We start from the raw sequence: 15,182 nt of genomic DNA, 5'->3' as shown, positions 1-15,182 counted from the left end.
AGACTGTGTAGAAGGTCCTTTCTCTGGTGGACCTTAGTGAACCAGTTGAGTTTTTGTGACAATCCAGCATCTTTCGTGGTCACTTTTGCCTTGTGCCGGCCCCACAAATTCCCAGATCCATTCAGCTCAGTTTCAGAACCTGCCTTTGTGTTTTTGTGGGTTCTCTCTCACTCCCTTTTTCTGTTTTAAATCAATTCCACAGGATATTAGAAGGAGAGGATTTGCAGTCAGGAAATTGAAACCAAACATCACATCAGGATCTGATGGAGTTGCACAGTTTATCGTAGTCTGAATATCATCGGATTTTGAACATGGAAGGAAAAAGCACCGTTCACAGTGGGGAGAAACCATACACGTGTTGTGTGTGTGGACGAGGCTTCAGTCAATCATCTAATCTGGCAGGACATAAATGCAGTCCCAACAGGGAGATACCGTGGAAATGTGGGGACTGTGGGAAGGGATTCAATTGCATGGAAAGACATCGGTGCAGTCAAACAGCAGAGAGACCGTTCATCTGCTCTGAGTGTGGGAAGGGATTCACTCGTTCATCCTACCTACTGAAACACCAGCGAGTTCACACTGACGAGAGACCTTTTAAATGCTTGGACTGTGGGAAGTGCTACAAAAGTTCCTGGGAACTGACGTCCCATCAACGTGTTCACACTGACGAGAGACTGTTCAGCTGCTCTTACTGTGGGACTGGGTTCAGCCGATCATCTCATCTGACCAAGCAGCAATGAATTCACACTGGGTAGAAGCCATTTGTCTGTTCCAAATGTGGGAAGGGATTCACTCAGTCATCCAACCTGCTGAGACACCAGCAGGTTCACGAGTAACTACAGTGATTGAGTTTTGCAACTGAACCATGTTTCACTGGGGTCTGTTTCTGCTGATGTTAGTGTAAACTCCAGCCCAGTTACAGGTGTTAATGTACTGGATAAAAATAAAATCATTAAGCTTTCAATTAAATAGATGATGTTGAATCTTTTTACTATCCCTAAGACATTAGTTCCTTTTGAAGGGCTCTCCCTCTCACCTGTCTCCCCCATCCTCACCTCCAGCAACAAGTGTGAGGAGCTCATGGAGCTTCTTTGTCACTAAGATTGAGACAATCCGATCAGCTGCCTCAGCTGCTTTCTTCTCTTCCACTAGCCCACCGGGACAAACTGTCTCTAAAGATCCCCCATGTCCGAGCTCTGAACCCACATCTTTCTCCAGTTTCTCTCCCATCTCCCCTTCCTGCCCAATCAGAGCTCACTTTGCCCATGAGACCCACCTCCTGCTCCATCGACCCTATTCCCACTGAACTGCTGATCACCCAATTTCCCCATGTTCACTGATATTGTTAATGTCCCTCTTTCTTCAGGTACTGTCCCTGTCACCTTCAAATCTGCCATCATCACCTGTCCTGAATAAAACCAACACTTGACCCCACTATCCGATTAAACTCCCGCTCCAGCTCCAACCTCCTTTCGCTCTCCAAAGTCCTGATCACCTCCCAAATCTATGTCCACATTTCCCAGAACTCCATGTTTAAATCCCTCCAATAAGATCTCTGTCCTTGTCACGGTATCGAAACAGCTCTTCCCAAAGTCACCAATGACACCCGATGTGAATGTGACAAAGGAAAACTCCCTCGTTGTCCTTCTCGGCCTGTCCGCAGCCTCTAACAACATGGACCAAACCGTCCTCCTCCAATGCCTCTGCACTGGTGGCCAGCTGGGTGGGACATGATGAAACAATGTACAAACAATTCAAGGGCTGACTGACTTCAAGAAATAACCGGGCAGACAGGGAATGTCACTGATACAACGAGGAGAGTCCGTAGTTAGAGTGAATGAACCGACAGAAGGGTGTTGTGGATTATCTAAGACACTCGGCATGAGTCAGCTGTGTGATGGAAAAGCAACATTAACGACAAATATGGGGATACAGGAGAGCCCCAAAGACATCTCATCGATACAAGTTTCTCCCGTATGTTTGGAGTATTTTGTAGACATTACAGCATTGATCATGATTACAGAATGAACCGTGTGTCCTTGTTTATAATTTCAATCCTGTACGTTCATGCCTATGTAGAAATGGTCTGCACCCATAGCTGGTTCCTCTGTTATTCCCCTCCCACCCCACACCACAAGTGCACTTCCTCTGACCTCCTTGACTTTCTAGCTCCTTCTCACTGTCTCCCTTTCCATCAAAAATCAGCAAATTGTTAAAAAAATGAATGTAAAAATAATGTCTAACCTTGTAATCCCGACATTAGCAAGAAGTCCCCTTCTGTCCCCGTTGGACATCTGTCCATTCGACCATACCCTAATCCTTCTGTTAGTCCTAAATTATGTCAGTTAGACTAAGCAGAATTAATAACTTGAAGCATGTATGTGTTAATGACGCATCCCCCCCTTTCAAGGTTTAGGACAGGTTAGGAAGAAGGTTCATATTGTCATCATTCAGAACAACCCAGATTACAAATTAACAACTGATCTCAAAGACAACCTCTTGTAGTGTGTGTGGAGGGGGTGTGCTGACTCAGGTTTAAATGGGTTAAATGATATATGTTTTCTATATTAGACAATCACATTAAAATCTGGAACTCAGATGGGGATATGGATTTGTGTTAGGTGGGATGGTCGGGATCAGTGTATTACTCCAGGGAGCCTGAAGATCAGAGGGACAGTATTTCAGAACTGATTCCTGTGATAGCAGCAATCCCATTGCTGTCTGTGAAAAAGACCGATGGAAATATTCAAAGTGGAAACCATTGGCGTGTTGGAGGATGATGTACACAAGGAAATTGTGAACTATCTGAGGATAATAGTGAGGGGAAAGGAATGGATGTGGAAAGCAGCAGACACTTCATGTTGCTCCAGGAGAAGTGGGGCCTGGTTGTATAGGTGTCAGGTTTTATACAGCACACAGTCAGCCTGTGGTTTCACCCTGGATGAAGGATCTCCGAATCGTACCATTCACATCACTGGATGGGATTCTCAGGAGCCATGTTGTCTGCTTGGAGAGGAAGGTTTGTGTTATAGCTAATGAGAAGCAGCACAGACAACCACACACAGAGACCCACACACACATTCTCTGTCTGTCTCACACACTCAGACATCCTCTCCACACCCACACACATTTACACACACTTCCATACTCAGAGGGACACCCACATTCATACAACCAGACACATGAGGACACATCCTGTCCTATCAGGTGGACAACACCGACCAAAGTGACTAATACTGGGGATAAAGTATTGGTGCCTGTGAAGAACACTGATTTTGGCACATTCAAGTCAACATCACCCTCCATAGCCCGTGAGCGGTTTTGACCATCCAATCTCACCCCTTTCTCTGAACATTAAATCTACATTGAACAAAATCTGGGACAGAGGCTACAACACAATTAGAACAATGAGCTGTCTATTGCCAGCTTTGGTGATAGTGGGAGGTTGTAAAATTTCAGAACAACATCCCTGGATAATTACAGCCTCTAATTTCCTCTTGGAATGACTGAAAGTGTTAATTACTCTCATGTTGATGGTCTGTTTGATGAAAGAATTCTGAGACAGGACACACGGAGAAAGAATATAATGTTGTTTTGACTCTGTGTCCAATATTCCCCTCAGTTTGTTCATTGCTGTCCCAAAGTCCTGAGACATGTTCCTATGTTCAAAAGGAACTAATTTGTGTTAGTAATATTAAAAAACACTCAATACACCATGTGTTTAACACAAATCTGATTGTTATCCAGAGTATAAATCCCTATAACTGGGCTGGAGTTTATTAACATCAGCAGAAACAGACCCCAATGAACATGGTTCAGACCTGGATGAGATTCACAGCAAAATCCAATCACTTGTTAATTGTGAACTCGCTGGTGTCTCAGCAGGTTAGCAACTGAGTGAATCCCTTCCCCACACTCGGAGCATGTGAACGGCCTCTCCCCAGTGTGAATTCGCTGGTGTACAGTGAGTTGAGATGACCACCTGAACCCAGTCCCACAGTGAGAGCACCTGAACGGTCTCTCGTCAGTGTGAACACGTTGATGGGACATCAGTTCACTGGAATTTTAAAGCACTTTTCGCAGTCTGGGCATTTAAAAGGCCACTCGGCAGTGTGAATTTGTGGATGTGTCTGTAGATGAGATGACTGAGTAAATCTCTTCCCACACTCTGAGCAGCTAAACAACTTCTCCCCAGTGTGAACCTGCTGGTGTCTCACAAGGTTGTTAGAATGGGAGAATCTTTTCCCACACTTGGAGCAGCTGAATGACCTCCCCTCAGTGTGAGTTTGTTCGTGTCTCAGCAGGGTGGATAACTGAGTGAATCCCTTCCCACACTCCGTACAGGTGAATGGCCTCTCCCCAGTGTGAATGTGCTGGTGTATTGTGAGTTCTGATAAATATATGCTTTCTTTACCACCTGATCCACTTGTCCTGCCACCTTCAGGGACCAGTGGACATGGACTCCGAGGTCTCTCACTTCCTCTACCCCTCCCAATATTCTCCTGTTTATTGTGTATTCTCCAGCTTTGTTTGCCCTCCCCAAATGCATTAGAATGAATTATCTTTCTCTTTTACAGCTGATTTAAAGTTGCAGATTTTGCTCCAAAGGTTGAATTGGGATAGATATTCAAAGTTAACTGTTTAACTGCAGCAACAACTTCAGCTGGGAGCCAGTGAATTAAGGGGAAAGATCCCAGGCAGCGGATTAAGAGGTAAGATCCCAGACAGCGGTTCTTCAATGTACACTGCAGGCCCGACAGCTCAATCAGCTCCACTCTCAGCTCAGGAGAGCTCAACAACTCCACATCCTGTCCACAGGGGAGTTCTCCTGGTGCAGTGAGACCAACATTCGTGCTTTAACTAACACCATCAAAAAATCTAGATTAATCAGTTAGTCTGATTGCTGTTTGTGGAATCTTACTGTGCACAAACTGGCTGTCATGAAACAGAAACAACTTATATAAAACATCCCAAGGTGCTTCGGAGAAGTTCCATAAAGAAAAAACTGACAAGTCACAGAGGCTGATATTCAGGTAAGTGGACAAAGCCGTGATTAAAGAGGCAGATTTTAACCAAGATCTTTAATCAGGAGAGAGAGGTGGAGGGGTGGAGAAGTTGAGGGAGAGAACTTCAAAACTTCACACCAGGCACGGCCATCAATGGTGGAGTAATTAAAGTCAGGGATGCCAAGGAGGCCAGGAGGATGAGTGCTGAAATCTAGGAGGGTTGTAGGACTGGAGATTAGAAAGATAGAGAGGAATGAGGCCATGGAGGGATTTGAAACAAGTATGCAATTTTAAAATGGAGACATTGCTTGACCAGGAGCCAATGTGGGTCAATGAGCACAGGGGTGATGGGTGAACGGGATTTGAGGTGAGAACACACAGGCACAGAGTTTTGGATGATCTCATGATTCCGTGTGGGACGGGGTGAATGTGAGGGGCTGGCCAGAAATGTATTGGAATCATCCAGTCTAAAGGTAACATGGACATGGATGAGGGTTTGAGCAGCAGATGAGCTGGGGGTGGGGTGGAGACAGGTGACATTATGGAGATTGAAATATCTGGTGTTAGTGATGGTGTGGATATGTGGTCAGAAACTCATCTTGGAGTCAAATATGACACCAAGATTGTGAACAGTGTGGTTCAGCCTCAGACAGTTCCCAGGGAGAGGGATGGACTCGGTAGTTAGGGAACAGAATTTGTAGTGGTGACTGAAGACAATAGCTTTGGTCTTCCCAATTTTTAATTGGAGGAAATTTCTGCTCATCCAGTACTGGATGTGGGATAAGCAGTTTGATAATTTAGTAACAGTGGAGGGATGGTGGTGAGGTAGAGCTGGGTGTTGTCAATGTACATGTGAAAACTAACACGCTGATTTTGGATGATGTCACCGAGTGGCAGCATGTAGATGAGAAATAGGAGGGGCCAAGGATAGATCCTTGGAGGACACCAAGTACAAGGACTTTAGAGAGGAAAGGGAGGTTGAAGCTGGGGCAGTAGTTTGCGAAGACAATGGGGGATCAGAGATTGTTTTTTTTAGGATGGGTTATGACGATGCATTGAAAGGTGAAGAGGGACAGTCCCAGGAGAGAGAGAGAACCATTAACAATATCAGCTACATGGAGAAATTAGATGATCAGCAGTTTAGTGGGAATAGGATCGATGGGGCAGGAGCTGGGTCTCATGGACAAGATGAGCGCTGAGAGGGCATGAGGCGAGATGGGAGAGAAACTGGAGAAAGATGTGGGTTCAGGGCTCAGACAAGGGGGATCTTTAGAGACAGTTTGTCCCGGTGGGCTAGTGGGAGGGAGGGAAGCAGCAGAGGCAGCTGATCGGATTGTCTCAATCTTAGTGACAAAAAAGCTCCATGAGCTCCTCACACTTGTTGTTGGAGGTGAGGGTGGAGGAGGCAGGGGAGAGGGAGGGTCCTTCAACATGAACTAACTTGTGTTAGAGCCACTAAAAAGACTCAACTCACTGTATTTCATACAAAGCTGATTTATTTGACTTTATCACATTATATATTTTTTTAATATTAACACCTATAACTGGGCTGATGTTTACTAACATCAGCAGAAACAGACCCCAATGTACATGGTTCAGTCCTGGATGTGACTAACAGGAAAATCCACTCAATGTTACGAGTTACTTGTGAACTTGCTGATGTCTCAGCAGGCTGGATCACCCAGTGAATCCCTCCCCACATACGAAGGAGATGAACGGTTTCTCCCCAGTGTGACTGTGTCAATGAGTTTCCAGCTCAGACGGGAATCTGAATCCCATTCCACAATCCCCACATTTCCACTGTGTCTCCCCACTGTGAACGGTGCTTTGTCCGTCCATGTTCAATAGGGCGACTCCGTCAGATCCTGATGTGATGTTTGGTTTCAGTTTCCCGACTGCAAATCCTCCCCTTCTAACACCCTGTGAAATTGATTTAAAACAGAAAAAAAGGAGTGAGAGAGAACCCACAAAAACACAAAGGCAGGTTGTGAAATTGAGCTGAATGAATCTGGGAATTTGTGGGGCCGGCACTGGGAAAAAGTGACCATGAAAACTGCTGGATTGTCATAAAAACCCAACTGGTTCACTAATGTCCTTCAGGGAAGGGAACCTGCCACCCGGTCTGGGCCTACACAAGACTCTGGTCTTCTTAGGAGCATAAGTAGTGATCAAGAGAAGTCCTAACACCCCGTCGAGCCTGCTCCACCATTCAATACGATCGTGGCTGATCTTGGGCTTCAACTCCACTTTCCTGCCCACTCCCCATATCCCTCGACTCACTGAGACCAAAAATCTCCCCATCTCAGCCTGAAATATATTCAATGATGGAGCATCCACAACCTGCTGGGCTGGAGAATTCTATGTGACAGAGAGAAAGAGAGACAAGGGGAGTAGGACGGGCAGAGAGAGAAGGGGATTGGGAGAGGCAGATATAGAAGGGGAGTGGGAGAGGCAGAGAGAGAAGGGAAGGAGAGGCAGGGAGAGAAGGAGAGTTGGAGAGGCAGAGAGAGAAGGGGAGTAGGAGAGGCAGAGAGAGAAAAGGAGTGGGAGAGGTAGGGAGAGAAGGGGAGTGGGAGAGGCAGAGAGAGAAGGGGAGTGGGAGAGTCAGAGAGAGAAGGGGAGTGGGAGCGGTAGGGAGAGAAGGGGAGTGGGAGGGGCAGAGAGAGAAGGGGAGTGGGAGGGGCAGAGAGAGAAGGGGAGTGGGAGAGGCAGAGAGAGAAGGGGAGTGGGAGAGGCAGAGAGAGAAGGGGAGTGGGAGAGGCAGAGAGAGAAGGGGAGTGGGAGAGGTAGGGGATGAGGAGAGGGTTGTTATAGATCAACAACTAAACCAGAAATTTGACAAAACGTCCCAAACCCTCAACCTCCACCACCTAGAAGGACCAGGGTAGCAGGTGGATATGAACACCTTCACCTCTAAGTTCCCCTCCAAGTCAGACACCATCCTGGCTTGTCTGACATCCAGTACTGGATGTACAGAAATTTCCTCCATTTAAATATTGAGAAGACTGAAGCCATTGTCTTCAGTCCCCTCTGCAAACTCCACTTCCTATCCACCGACTCCATCCCTCTCCTGACAACTGCCTGACACTGAACCAGATTGGTCACAATATCTCACCTCAAGATGAGCTTCCAGCTACATATCCACATCATCACCAAGACCGCCTATTTCCACCTCAGTAACATCGCCCGACTCCACCCCAGTCTCAGCTCATCTGCTGCTGAAACTCTCATCCATTCCTTTGTAAGCTCTAGACTTAACAATCCTAACACACTCCCGGCCGGCTTCCCACATTCAACCTCCCTGTAATCTTGATGTCATCCAAAACTCTGCTGCCCGTGTGCTTACTCACAACAAGTCTTGTTCACCCATCACCCCTGTGCTCACTGACCTACAAAAGCTCCAGGATAAGAAGCAACATTTTAAATTTCTCATCCGTATTATCAAATCCCTCCAGGGTCTCACCCTCCCTATCTCTGTAATCCAGCTTCACAACCCTCTGAGGTATCTCAGCTCCTCTAATTCTGGCCTCCTGAGAATTCCTGATTTTAATCGCTCCACCATTGGTGACCATTCTTTCATTTGCCTTGGCCACAAGCTCTGGAATTTCCTCCCTAAACTTCTCCACTTCCCTTTCTCCTCTTTAAGATGCTCCTTAAAATGACCCATTTGACCAAGCTTTTGGTCACCTGCCCTAATGTCTCCTTATGTGGCTCAGTGTCAAACCTTGCTTTGCAACATTTCTGTGAAATGCCTTGGAATATTGTCTTACATTGAAAGTGCGATATAAATACAAATTATTGTTGTTGATTTGAATGTATATCAATGTTCCTTCATCATCACTGGGTGAATAACCTGTAACTCCTTACCTAACAGCATTGTGGGAGCACCTTCACCACACGGACTGCAGCGGTTCAAGAAGGTCAAACATCATCTTCCCCACAGGCAACTGGGGATTGGCAATATTTGCTGGTATCTGTGGAGAGAGAAACAGAGCTAACATTTCAGGCCATGCAGAATGAATTACAGAGAATAAAAATTATACAGAATTTGAAGGTCAACATAAACTCAGAAGTGGAAGAGAAATGGGCTATAGTGTAGGAAAGACAATTCCTGACTGTGAAAGATGGGAAGGTAAAGCTGGGAAGACAGCAGCACATGGTCAGGGTTGGGGAGCGATGGAAACTTCATTTGGACACTGTCGGCAGAAGTAACAGTAAAATCCCAAATGGAGCTAAAATACACCCATAACTAGAGACAGAGGAAGTTAGACAATGGCAGAGAAGTGATCGGGAGGCGCAGAGGTGAAATGGAGGAATGGATGAACATGGTTTTAGATCCACAGTAAAGAAGTCACACCAGCCCCTGAGGCATGAAACCTCTTACAGATAACAGAGCACAGCACTAAAGTCTCGATTGTAGATAAAAGGTCAAAAACATTCAGCTCTGAAATAAATTCAGAGTTTGCAATGTTAAACTCTCCTGTTGGAGCCTGCAGCTGGAAAGATATCAGAAGCACTGGAGTCAGACAAAAATCTCCCAGTTGAGGAAATACCCAGGGAGCGGGGTGATGTCACCGTGTAATTGTCGATGTGTGATGATGTCATACACACGGACACAGCACATCTGGGTCTGTGCAAACCAGTGATCACCACGCATTATGAAGGATGTGAGGTTCCTTGAGAGGGGGCAGAGGAGATTTACCAGAATGGGATGAGGGATGTTGTAAGATTACTTTGGAGAAACTGGGGTTGTTCTCCTTGGAGAAAAGTAGATTGAGGGGAGATTTGAGAGAGGTGTACAAGATTATGATAGGTTTAGATAGGGTAGTTAAAGAAAAGCTCTTCACAGTATCTGATCATAAAAGGATTACATGAATACAGATTTAAGGGATTACAAATTTAAGATTTGGGGCAAGATCTACAGGGAGCATGTGAGGAAAGAATTTTACACAGCGAGTGGCAATGACCTGGAACTCAATGCTTACAATTCGAGGCCGATAATATCAAGTTCCGATGAATCAAGTCATTCTGTCAGATCTTAATGTGAAGTTTCATTTCTGTTTCCAATCCGCAAATCCTTCCCATTTAATATACCGGGATGTTGCCTGGGATGGAACATTTAAGTTGTGAAGAGAGGTTGGATAGGCTTGGGTTGTTTTCGTTGGAGCAGAGAAGACTGAAGGGTGACCTGATTGAGGTGTACAAGATTATTGAGGGCATGGACAGGGTGGATAAGGAGCAGCTGATCCCCTTAGTTGAAGGGTCTGTCACGAGGGGACATAAGTTCAAATGAGGGGCAGGAGGTTTAGGAGGAATGTGAGAAAAAACCTTTTTACCCAGAGGGTGGTGACGGTCTGGAATGCAGTGCCTGGGAGGGTGGTGGAGGCGGGTTGCCTCACATCCATTAAAAAGTACCTGGATGAGCAGTTGGCACATCATAACATTCAAGGCTATGGGCCAAGTACTGGAAAATGGGATTAGGTAGGTAGGTCAGGTGTTTCTCACGTGTCGGTGCAGACTTAATGGGCCGAAGGGCCTTTTCAGCACTGTACAATTCAGTGATTCTGTGAAAAAGTAGTTTACAAAAAATCCATCACTGTCAATCCAGGACTTTAATTGAGAAGAGACAAATATTTCTCTTGGTCTGAGTTCGCTGTGTGTAAATCCTCCCCTTCTAACCCCCGTAAAAGGAGTTTCCAAAATCCATCCCTGTCAGTCCAGGATAGAAATTCACATCATTCTCTCCTCCAGCTACCTGGACCAAGATGACCGCGCATGCGCCCTGCTGCACATTGCCCCCTATAAAGATGGCGGCCGTTACCCCGGGCCTGGCAAAGAGAAAAAAACAGACTTTTTTGGTCCGTTCCCTGCAACCGCAATCCCCGTACCTTGTTATTTGGGGTCTTCAACCTGCACTGTGTCTTTATGAAGCCTCCCTGCCCACTCCGCTGGCTCCATTCCTCCTCACACACCCACTAACTCTGTTAGTTTCCTGCGCTCTATATTCCGTCTCCCGCTCTGAGCAGCTTCAGTCTCAGACCAGCACTGCGCATGCTCATGAAACAGACCGCATTGCGCACGCTCTAAGGACATACAACAGTGCGCATGTGCAAAGAACTTTTCTCGTGAGAATAGGGCACATTCTCTCCCGCAGCGAATGCTGGGTGATCGCTCCGCCATTGAATGGCGAAAATGTCGGATAGAAACCTCTGTCATGTAATCAGATACGATGGGTGCCATTGGGGAAAGGCATCAAATTGTTGAATCAATTGATACAGCGACCAAATTTCTCTGGGCTCCACCATAATTCTCTCCTGGGTGTAAACAGCAGAACAAATCCCTAGAGTTAGATCTGAACTCAGCGGAATCTCAGCAGATGGGGTGAATTGGTTGCTTTTAAACCGTATTTTGCCACTACCAATCCTCTGTTTGTGGATCAAATCATTTGAACCTTTAAAGATGGAGTGTTAACATGTGGGCAAACTGAATAAAGCCCTTTGCTCACGTGAAGTATCTGAATGGCCTCCCACCGGTGTCATGAAGCTATTAATGTACATAATATTTTGGAAAATACTTTTCTTTTAAAATAGAGGTTTAGTCTGTGGGTGTGTCTTGTTTGGATTAAGGCCAGCTAGCCTGGGTGCTTTGATGTGTGCTAGTTTTGAGATGTAAGAGGAATTATGTGCATTTGCATTTTTTAATAGAGCATTCAAGAAGTAGGGTGAAAACGGACACCTACCTAGCAGCTACCAAGCAATATATTTATATTTTTTAATAAAATTGGTATTATGAAAGGACTTTCATTGTTTAATTGTGGTGTTCAAAGAGACTGGTGGGAAAATGAGAATTTGCATTCAATCAGTGATAGTCGGTATAACAAGACAATGATTTTGGGTGTGCAGAACAGAGGCAATGTGAGATCAAAAGGCAGCTGTAAGCCTCCAAATGACTCCACAAGGAATAAATGAAAATAACCTCATTTTGAATTCGTCCGGTGAAAATGCTTTGTCTGGTTAAGTCTATGGGTTGTTGTTGCCTTAATGGAGATTAGTTTGGGAATTAGTTAAAAGTTCTGAGAGTAATAATTTGTAGCCATGTGTATATATGTTTTAATCTGTTGTAAATTAATAAAATGTTTCATTTTGTTTAATTTAAAACTTCGAGAGCTGGTGGTCTGATTCCTGAATTTAGGGTCGTATCTCAAAATTAACACTTAAAATGATAGGTTGTGACAGTTGTTTAAGGTTTCCCTCTGGGAATTTTAAATAACTCCGCTTTACCAACTGCATCAGTCACTGCATCACTCGGCGAAACTGTGTTGCTGTGTCAGTAATTGAGATGATAGGGCAAATCCCTTTCCATTTCCGCCTAGTGAACAATATGTTTACAATGTGAGCTGACCTGCACGTTTTCAGCTCAGACATGGATCTCGAAATCTGCTGGTAATGGGTTCCACATCCTTAACGCTACATAAGAACACGGAGCAGTAGTAGTCCATTAGGCCCCTCAAGCCTGCTCCGTCATTTAATAAGATCATGGCTGACCTGACAGTAACCTGAAATCTGTACCCCGTCTACCCCCGATAACCTATCACCCCTTTGCTAACCAAGAATATATCCATCTCTGCCTTTAAAATATTTAAAGTCTTTGCTTCCATGGTCTTTTCAGGAAGAGAGTTCCAAAGACTCACGATTCTCTGAGAGAAAAAAAACTTTGCCTCTGTTTTAATAAGTGACCGCTTATTTTTAAACAATGACCCTTGGTTCCAGATTCTCCCACAAGAGGTAACATCCTCTCAACATCTGCCCTGCCAGGTACCTCAGAATCTTATATGTTTCACTCATCAGGTAAAGAAAAGCAAAATATTGCAGATGCTGGTTACCTGAAATAAAAACAGAAAATACTGGAATTCTCAGCAGACCTGGTAGCATCTCTAAAGTGAGAAACATCATTTTCATTTCAGATCTGCAACCTTTCATCAGAACTGCACTGCATATGAACTGTTAATTATGCCTCTCAAATCAAAGATGCTGCCAGATTTGGTCAGGGAACTCAAGGAGAAAATGAAAATCCGCTTTGAGGAATGGAATCAGAGAATGAAGGGTGAACAGTCCGACTGCCAGAGACAGTCAAGGCACCTTTCACTTCTTTAAGACTATGGAAAATTGACTCTGATCTTATCAATGAAATTAACTGATCTGAGACATTTAAATGATTCTCGTTACTGCACATCAGGAATCCAAACCTAATATCGGCTTCGGGACAATCAGAATACTTGGAAATAGACAAGACACCGAGAGGCTTGAAGGGAGACGGCACTGGTTGTAGGAGAGCTGGTTCCCGGTGATATGGATGTGCCTGCAGTGGGCGGGATCAGACTGTTTCCATGTGTTCACAGTGAATGACCCAATTTTTATTTTGGAAGCGCAAGACGGATAGAGGGCGATAGTTATCTGGGTAGGAGCAATCTGAAGATTTGACTCACTGACACCCTGGTTAGGATACCTTGTAGACTGAACTTGTATAAGTCTCTGAGGCACAATTGGTCAGTGTGTTTTCTTGTTAACTGAAAGGTTGGTGATTCAAGACCATCCAGGAGTTCCAGATCTACTGTTGTCCAATGAACTCCCGCACAACAGCTTTTTGAAAAATATTATTTTTCTGTCAAATATAGTGAGAAAAGATTTGTACGAGCTATGTACCTTCATCTAACCCAGTAGAAATGTAAGAAATTATTGGTTTCAGACAAACCTATCAACGATTCCCTCATCCTCAGCTCCACTGTGAATGAGACAGGGAAAAGTAGCAATATTCCGGCCCCGCACTCTCCAATCACCCGCTGCCAGAAGAAAGTGGCGACTGCAGCTTCAATCAGCGGGTTACTGCCCATCCTTGGAACGCAAGATACTCCAACCCGGGCCAAACCTCCCAATACACCGAGCACAGGCTCAGGAAAACGCAGGTAAATTATATCCCGGTCACTAAACCTCCGAGCAGCATTTACAGAATTCCCGAGTGAATGAGTCACAAATAAAAATCGCACAACCTTTCCAAGTCTTCTCACTGTAAAATTCCTTCATTGTTTTGAAAATCTGACTGTTGAAGATCTGAAAATGAGCACCATGGGATTTGTGTGACTGAGTTACTTGTTTTCCATTGTTTGTCCGTCAGGTTTGCAATTCAATTTGTGTGGATGTTGACGATAATCTGATTTCAAAATGAGTTCATAAAGCAGATAAATATTAAATCCAGGAACAAATCCTGAGGAAAATGGATCACAATGTTTGGAAGGAGGTGCAGCTAAGAAGTGGAAGATGTGAATGATGTTATTAATGATTGAGAGGAATGCATTGCAACCTTGGGGCTTTTGTAGGATGATTACCTTACACACTTTGATATTCGGAACAAGCTGAGGTATCAGGTTGAATGCAACAAGTGTCTCCATGTGTGTTGGGATCTGAAGCGGACCTTGTTCACTTGCCCAGCTAGCGCAGTCGGTAGAACACGTGACTCTTAATCTCAGTGTCGTGTGTCTGAGCCCTACGCTGGGCGCTGTGGGACTTTTAAAATCTTGCTTCTTTCAAAAAGGGGAAAAAACCTCCAACTAATCGCTGCAAGGCAGGCATTCACCATTGAAAGCAACTGGCAGACATCAAATTCAAAGCACTTTCATGTCGCATCTCTTTCTGCTTCTGTCCCTGTCTCGTGTCCAGCTCCCAGGTCAATTAGCTGCTGGATGCAGACAGAGTCAATTCGTGGGAAAATGAGATGCAAGGCGATAAGTTTTCAGACAATCTTGCAGGGTAAAGAGACACCAGGATCTCATCTTCCTGATCCTCCCAGATTCTGATTACAGGAATGTCCACAGTGCCTATTATCCACAGTCACACTCTCCTTCTAGTCCGTTTGTACGTTGTACCAGCACATTGTAGTACGTTGTTCAGCTTTGAAATTGTTCATATTTTCACACTGGATTTCAATGTGAAGAAAGCAGAGCTGTGATAAGCTTATATTGTTCAGCAGATGCACTGCAAGAAGGTACATAACAGGCTGATGGTAACAGTGCTCTTTGGACGTGGTGAGCTCCAGTGAAGAATTGGCACCATTCATGTGTCTTTCAATTAGTCTCGTGACAAACCTGGTACTAGAAATGACAAGACAATTCGCTGCATTTTC

The 15,182-nt window shown here is 44.9% G+C and overlaps 1 protein-coding gene across 1 annotated transcript in view; it reads right to left on the bottom strand.

Annotated features, from left to right (window-relative positions):
- Window positions 1-11,029, bottom strand: part of LOC144698341 (uncharacterized) — a 204,575-nt gene extending 193,546 nt beyond the window's left edge. The window contains exon 1 of the mRNA XM_078570302.1: window positions 10,895-11,029. The gene's annotated coding sequence lies outside the window, so the exon portion shown is untranslated. The remainder of the gene's footprint in view (window positions 1-10,894) is intronic.
- Between the last annotated feature and the right edge of the window lie 4,153 nt (window positions 11,030-15,182).

This window comes from Cetorhinus maximus, chromosome 23 (genome assembly GCF_964194155.1).
Source record: "Cetorhinus maximus chromosome 23, sCetMax3.hap1.1, whole genome shotgun sequence".
In the NCBI taxonomy this organism is placed as follows: domain Eukaryota; kingdom Metazoa; phylum Chordata; class Chondrichthyes; order Lamniformes; family Cetorhinidae; genus Cetorhinus; species Cetorhinus maximus.
The sequence above is the reverse complement of the archived record's forward strand: the minus strand, read 5'-3'. Positions and strand labels throughout refer to the sequence as shown.